Genomic DNA, 7565 nt, shown 5'->3' with positions numbered 1-7565 from the left:
TGTGTGTGTGTGTGTGTGTGTGTCAAGTTGGTATTAAATGGTCTTAAGTCAGATGCTGTGGTATTAGGAATGATAAACACAACCCAAACCCTGGAAAACATTCAGTCTAACTATTTTAATAAATATTTGAGCAGTGCCCTGTTTCTGTTGTATTTCCTCCAAACAGCCAGTAGAGGCAGGAGACCTTCACTCTGCTCTTGTCTTTTTAACAAATAAACAGGCTTACTGTTACTTAGATATTGATAGCATCAAATAAATAAATAAAATATGCACAAATTGCATTTGCATGAGCAATTCATGTCACAATTTCTTATCGTGTTGTCTTGTTATTTATAGCCAAAGTTTACAAAATTGAGAAGAACAGCACGTTCAAAGAAGAAGAAAACTGAAGAAAAGAGACATTTTGCATATATTACCATATTTATTCATATGAAAATCAAATTACCTACTTTTTTATGACTGGGTCAGAGTTATCCATAAAGTTTTTTTTATATATAATTGTGAACCTGTATTAACACTACAGTTCATTTGCAACAGGACAGTAGGTCTGACACATGAGAATGACTTGTCTTATTGTTTGCAATTCTTGTTGACTTTTCATATTCATCACTGGTCCCAGGAGTAAATGCTTTGATCGCGCTGCTTCTCTTTTGAAAGTTTTGAAGAGTTCTGAGAAAGTGCTCCAGTCATCTTTGTTCATGTCACCCATTACATTAAATTAAATGACTTTGGCCTGGTTGAGTGGTTGCTTGCACATACATTTGACACAGGGATCAATGACCTGAAGAGAAGTTCATCACATGGATTTAGATAAAGCTTTTGGACAACCACATATAATGGTGTTAACCTATTGCAGGCATATTCTGGAGGCACACTCAACAAACAGAAGCAAATAGATCTCAGTGATTTCACACAGCTGAGAAGAAATCTGAATCAAGATGAAAACTGTCTGCAAATGTTTTTAGTGAGCATACCCCGGCCAATCAGCAGTGGAGCAACTTTGACTTTTGGGAGACTGAAAAACAGACTCATGAGTTAAAGTGCAAAAACTGAAAATGTAATGCTTACCACAACTCTGAATATAGTTCCATCACAGTATGTCTGCCTGACTCTGATGTAGCCAAATTAGCTGAAAAACTGTCTCTCACAATAACTTTTCTGTCCTTTCTTTTTTATCTGTAGGTTCAAGATGGGTTATTACATATACACAGCAAATTTAGAAAATGTCTAGTAGCGGCAATTTTTAAAGCAGCGGAGTTTAAAGAAAAATCAATATTTGCAAACCAGAAGCATGAACACAGGTTTATAATATTTGGAACAGACTAGGTTTTCAAGTTTTACTTGATCAAAACACTATTCTTTAGCTTAATTGGGTTGCTATCCTACAAACAGGAAGACAATGGCAACAATACAATTATGTGGTTGTTTATTCTTTAAAAAGAACAAAGCTCCTAAACATTATTTATTCCAATTTCACATTTATTTTTAAGGCCACTTTCCAGATGTCCTCTGTGAGGCGTTGCCACTAGATGGGGCTCTAACCTTGATTTTAACTTTGGCGGCAGCAACAGCTGGTCTGCTGGTACTGCTACATGAGTGGCAGTGTTTCCTAATATCTATTATGACACATTATAACTTGAGAAGGCAATGACAAGCAGTTTGTTCTCACATCATCAGTTGAGACAACAGATTAATGAAAAAACTAAAAATGTTTTAATCTGTTGTGTCTATAGAGCACCAGGTTCCTGTGTAGAGACATGTGCGGACAAAACAGTGGAGCTGTTTGACAGGAGCCATAATAACATTCTGTTTTTATGTAAAGATCTTGAAACGTTGATCTTGAAAATCTAGGTTCACTGAACACAACAAGTGAATTCATAAATTCAATATATAGTCTGAGTCGGTTTCCAGTGATATCTAAACCAACAAGAATCACATCACAGAGTGCAACTGTTATTGATAATATTTTCACAAACGCGGTTGGTGGAAAAGTAGTGAGTGGGATCTTGATAAGTGATGTAAGTGACCATTTACTTGTTTTTGCTGTTTATAAAAATGATCAGTGTAATACAAGGGAAATCATCACAGGAAAAATAATTTAAAACAGAAACAGATTTAAAGACGTCTTGCAGGCACCGAAAGAAGACCTTAAAAAGAGAATTGGGATGAAATATATGTAAATGATGTAAATACAGCTTATGATTCATTCATGACGTTATTGGCAGATTTGTACGAAATAATAAAAAATAAACTATAAACTCAGGAGTCTTGTCAAGAAAAATTTTATTGACAAACCATGGATGACTAAAGGATTACGTAATGCCTGCAAGAAGAAAAAATACCTATATAGATGTTTTTTAAAATTAAGGTCAAAAGAAGCTGAAGATTTAAAAATAAACTGGTATGGATAGAGAAGACATAAAAATGAATACTGTGCTAATTTACTGAATAAAAATAGAAGTAATATGAAGACTAGATGAATAAGGGGAATAATAACTAGTGTAATAAAAAAGATAACAGCAGCCCTTCCAAATAATTTTATGAAAAAAAATTATTTATGAGAAAACTGAAATGGCCAGCGAGTTTAATAACTTTTTTGTAAATGTGGACCCTAGTCTTGCAACAAACATACCAACAACAAAAAATAATGCAGATGAAAACAAAACAATTATTATTATTTTGTAAGTATTTTTGTTGATCTCAGAAAGGCCTTTGATACCATAAATCACACCATACTTGTTATCAAACTGAGTAAATACAGTATCAGAGAGGTGGCACATCAAGTTACTTAGAAAATAGAGAGCAGTTTGTACAGATGAATCTTGAAAAAACTTCATGATATTTAGTAATAGATGTAAAGGCACTGATGGATCGTTCAAAATAGACAGTATTGAAATTAATATAAAAAGGAAAACTAGATTTTTGAGTGTCATGCTGGATGAGGATTTGAGTTGGAAATCACGTCTGAATTATACAATGGTAAAAATATCAAAAACAATTCCTTTGTTACATAAGGTAAAGAACTCTTCTTGATAACAAAGCACTGTATATTTTGCACAACACTATGATTGTTCCATATGTGACTTACTGTGTTGAAGTTTGGAGAAATGCTTGTAAAACATATAATATAAACATATAATAGAGATCCAACAAATCTATTATTCCTTCAGTTCAAATTCTTGTAATTTCAATAATTACTAGATTGCAGTTTTCTGCAAATTATGTTTAAAACTCAGAAAAAAACATTACATATCAACATTCAGAAAAGAGTGGAAAAGGGAGAAAAAAAGTGAAAGTTAAAAGGAGCAGAGATCTACATCTAGAGAGATCTGCAAACATTTCATTTTTTTTGTTTCGTTTGTATGATGGAATTGTATCTTGGGAACTAAAATGGAAACGCGACAGTCACTTAATTTAAGTTCTTTGTAAACTGATTCTTGGGGTAAAAGGACAGATTATATAAGACTATTCTTCTCTCTGCTCCCTTTCATTCAGATTTGTGAACATTTGTATATTGTTTTGTTTTAATCAATGAATGATATAAAAAACTAAAAGAACTTCCTGGCGGCTGAGGCCTAGAAGGTAATTAGGATGAGTAATAAATCTCTAGAAATTGAACATATGTTGCTCAGACTCGAACAAGGTGTGACAGAGTCATAACACCTCAGACACTCAGTTGATGGCAGAGGGTCACATACCAGCCCAGTGTGTGCATGGCTTGTCTATGAAGATTTCGGTATTGCTGGCACAGATAAACCAAAGAGTGCTGAAGGAAGTCAAGGGAAACTATACTGGAGTTAGTGCTACTGCTCCTGACCAAAATAAACAATATTATGTGTTAAATGCGAAAAAAAAATGCCAGTTCTCCTCTTCTGCAGAAAACAAAACAAAACAAAACATTGCATCGACTAGATGCGACATATTTCTCCAAGAGCTGTGCAAACCAAATTTTAAATGAGATTTTCTTCTGGTCTGGAGTGTAGAGCATTTCTATAGTGGCAGTGACCTGCTGGCAGCCATATCTGCTGACCCCTCCTTTAAATATTGTTTTTGCTGGCATGCCGTCCTGGAACAACGGAAGGAGAAAATGGCACCACAAAAGAACATACTCCAACATTATAGACTGTCGCTTATCCAGCTGTATTCTCCACTTATGATTTGTTCAGTTGTTTACTTGCAGACACCTGCCTACGCCATGTTAAACCATGTTGAATGCAATGTCATTACATTACAAGAAAAATGTCTCACTTCATTAATGCTATAAGTTCACACAGATATCAAAACACAAATGTATCAGCCTTGTCATGACACCCTGACAACCAAAGTGAATTAACACCATGCTTTCTTTAATAATTTTTTTCAATCTTAGCTAAACTGAGCTTAGTTTAGCATGAAGATTAGTAGCATTAAGAAATGAAACGGAAAACATCAAACATGGTTTACCACAGTGCATAAACATCTGTCACCCTGGAGCTAATTAAAACTGAAATAATGAAAGTGACACATGGTTTTACAACGAGTTAGGTGTTCTACGTCTTTCTCTCCGGTCACTTTGTGGCATCCCCAGTGTCAGCCCCGGGCCTGCTAAAGCTACTGCAGGGATAAAGACATCATTGATCAGATAAAAACAAATGAATAAAAAAGAGTGGACTGGAACAGATTCTTGAAAACCAATGAAGCGTAAAAAATAACTGATTACAGTAGGTTGACTTTCTGGAGAAAATATTTTCCAAGATTGTTGCTCAGTGTCTCTTAACAGTTGCATGCTTGCATTTGATCAACAATTCAAAACATTTGCATTTCTTGAAGAAGTTGTATAAAGAAAAACACACTTCCCCAACAGCTGGTTTGATGTGGTGACAGATGATCAATAGTAACAGAACAGAAGATGACATCACTTGGAACCAAAGCAGAAGTTTGGTGCTTTTGTGTTTTTTTTCCAGTGGATGTCATGCTTGATGCATGTTTAGGTTTGGGTTAATGTTTTTAAACTGGGATTGTGAGATGAGATGGCCTTGTGACATTTATTGATGTGGGTACAGGTTAGAGGTTATGGAATACATCTCTCTGTTTTTGTTGGAGCAATGAAATGAGAGAACATTTGTTACCAGGAAGAGTCTGTGATCATGGAACCAGAATCTCAGAGAAATAGTAGGATGCCGTGTGACTGTGAATAACTGGAGAGTTTACAGAAACTGTACCATTCGTCAGTGTTGAAGAAAGCTGATGATCATATCTCGTCTTGCTATCTTCATCCCTTGCATACCTCGTTTTGGGCCATCTTCAGGGGCTTTCCTGTGGTGCTGGTCATGTGTGCAGCTGGGGATGGAGACTGTGCAACGCTAATCCTCCTCCTCAGCTCAGGAAAGTACCCTACGTCCCTCTGCAGAACGAAAACAACAAAGAGCTGAGTGTGGCTGCAGCCTCCGGGGTTCAGTGCACCCACCAGAACATGTCCAAGAGTCACAGCTTGCAGCTCCCTCCTGCCCGTCTACCCATGCATGACTCTCCTTCTCTGTCATGTTTTCTCTCTTTGACCCTCATTTCAACCTATGAAAGGCACATATGACTATAGAGGACTTTAGAAGGTTAAAGGGAAGAACGTGTACAATGCAACATAAAAGCAAAATGTAAATGTCTCACTGCACTGAGATTATCTAAAACCCTGAATGGAAACATAAAGAACATGAATCATCAACGTACCCCAAATTAGCTCCAATAAAGCTTTCAAGTTAAGCTTTCAAATTAATGGAAAAAATGTATTCTGAGAGTTGCATATGACCATAACCTAAATAGTCTCATATTCTGACGTTTCCACTTGGAGGTACTGAGTCTGGACCCTGAATTGTGTCACTTAATTTCGGGAGCTGCTGCGCAAATCAGGAACAGACAGCAGACAAGGAACACTAATGTCTGTTGTTGTTGTTAATGACACTGTTGCGTAATGTCCACTTACCTTTCCTTCAAGGTCACAGCCGAGATGAGATCCTCAGACCACCTTGAAATGTTCTAATCATTAGAAAACCTATTCTAATGAGAATTTAATGACCATCCCTTCCCAGCACACTGACATGACTGTATATTTCACTCTTTTTATGACCCATAAACATATCTATGTTTTGCCACATCACCAAGAAAGGACATCCATTAGACTGAACTAAAGCGTGTCCTTAATGAGATTTGTTCAATACCAGATAAGAGGTCTGTATTCTGTGTCCATCGTATATTTTAAATGTGCAAAAGTGGAACATGTTAATGTAACTTTCCAGGCCATTGATCTTTTTTCCCTTTCAAAGGTTTTCTTCTAGCAATCAAACACACTGAGGTATTACAGTGCTATGGTGGCTAACTTGTGCCAATCCCTTCCTGGATGTGATGATGTCAGCACAGCTGGGTGGTGATTTCATAGGGAACACAAATATGTTCAACAGCCAGAATAGGCTAATGCGGTGGAAGCAAACTCTTAGTTTCCTTTGCTGAAGAGGAGAAGCTGTTACTGTCGTACCCCACACACATTTTACAAATCATTTTCAGAACACATTGTGGATTAAATTTAAGCTATAAACTTAGACTGTGCAACTACGAAACCCAAGAAATGAGACACACACTCTTTTATAGTATTCACCACATTTACAAATGTATCATTTCTGTTTATTATGAATATAATAAATAAAATAAATACATTTTAACATGCTACATTTCTATCAACCTGTAGTGGATTCTGTTTCCTCAATATTTAATGAGGATTTCCCTCCCAAACAACATAATTGTGCATAATAATTTCATCAAAATCAATAACATGAAACATTTTAACAGGGCCATTGAAAATATCTTTACACAAGTTTCCAGTTCAGAGTCGTTTTTATCTTGAAATCAGTAGTGTTAAAAACGCAAAAACTATTTTATTTTTAAAGCTTTTACACAGATCAAAATCCCTTGTCTGCATGGACACATTTAGTTGGAGTGTGTGTGGAACATCAACCCAGTGGCTAATTACGCATAAGGCGACTTTTTGACTTTCGTATTTACCAAGTGAGTGTCATGTTTATGAGAAGCCGAGCGTTATTTGTTTTCAGTATGGTTGGTTGGCTACGGGCAGAGTTGGATGAACACCCCCTCCTTTCTCTTGCTCTTTTTCTCGCTCGCTCTCTTCAGCTGCCGCGATATTTTCCAGCTCTGGAGCCTCAACCGCACAGCTCGATCGATTCGCATTGATTGTCCCTGACGAGCTGCTCCACTTTCTAGCCAATGTCAGCCAGTCTGCGATCGGGAAGGAGAGAAATGAAGGAAAATCTCTGCCGCCCTGGCGGTGTCATTTCCACACACTTGGGTTGGCCGCCTGCCAGCAGACAGGACAGTCGAAAGAGGTGGAGTGGAGTCCGGAGCTGAGCGAGAGGAGGGCAGTCAGAGATGAGGCTGATATCTGTCAGCTTTTCATAACCCGTGCTCTCCAAATGAACCGGCGGGTGAACTGAGTTCATCCACGTTTACCCTCCGCCACACTGCGTCCCACTTCCCAAAGTTCCCATGTGTTACATAAACACAGATAGCTACATGGAGCCCTT

Source organism: Mugil cephalus, chromosome 15, assembly GCF_022458985.1.
Source record: "Mugil cephalus isolate CIBA_MC_2020 chromosome 15, CIBA_Mcephalus_1.1, whole genome shotgun sequence".
NCBI classification, from domain to species: Eukaryota; Metazoa; Chordata; class Actinopteri; order Mugiliformes; family Mugilidae; genus Mugil; species Mugil cephalus.
Note: the sequence above shows the minus strand (reverse complement) of the source record.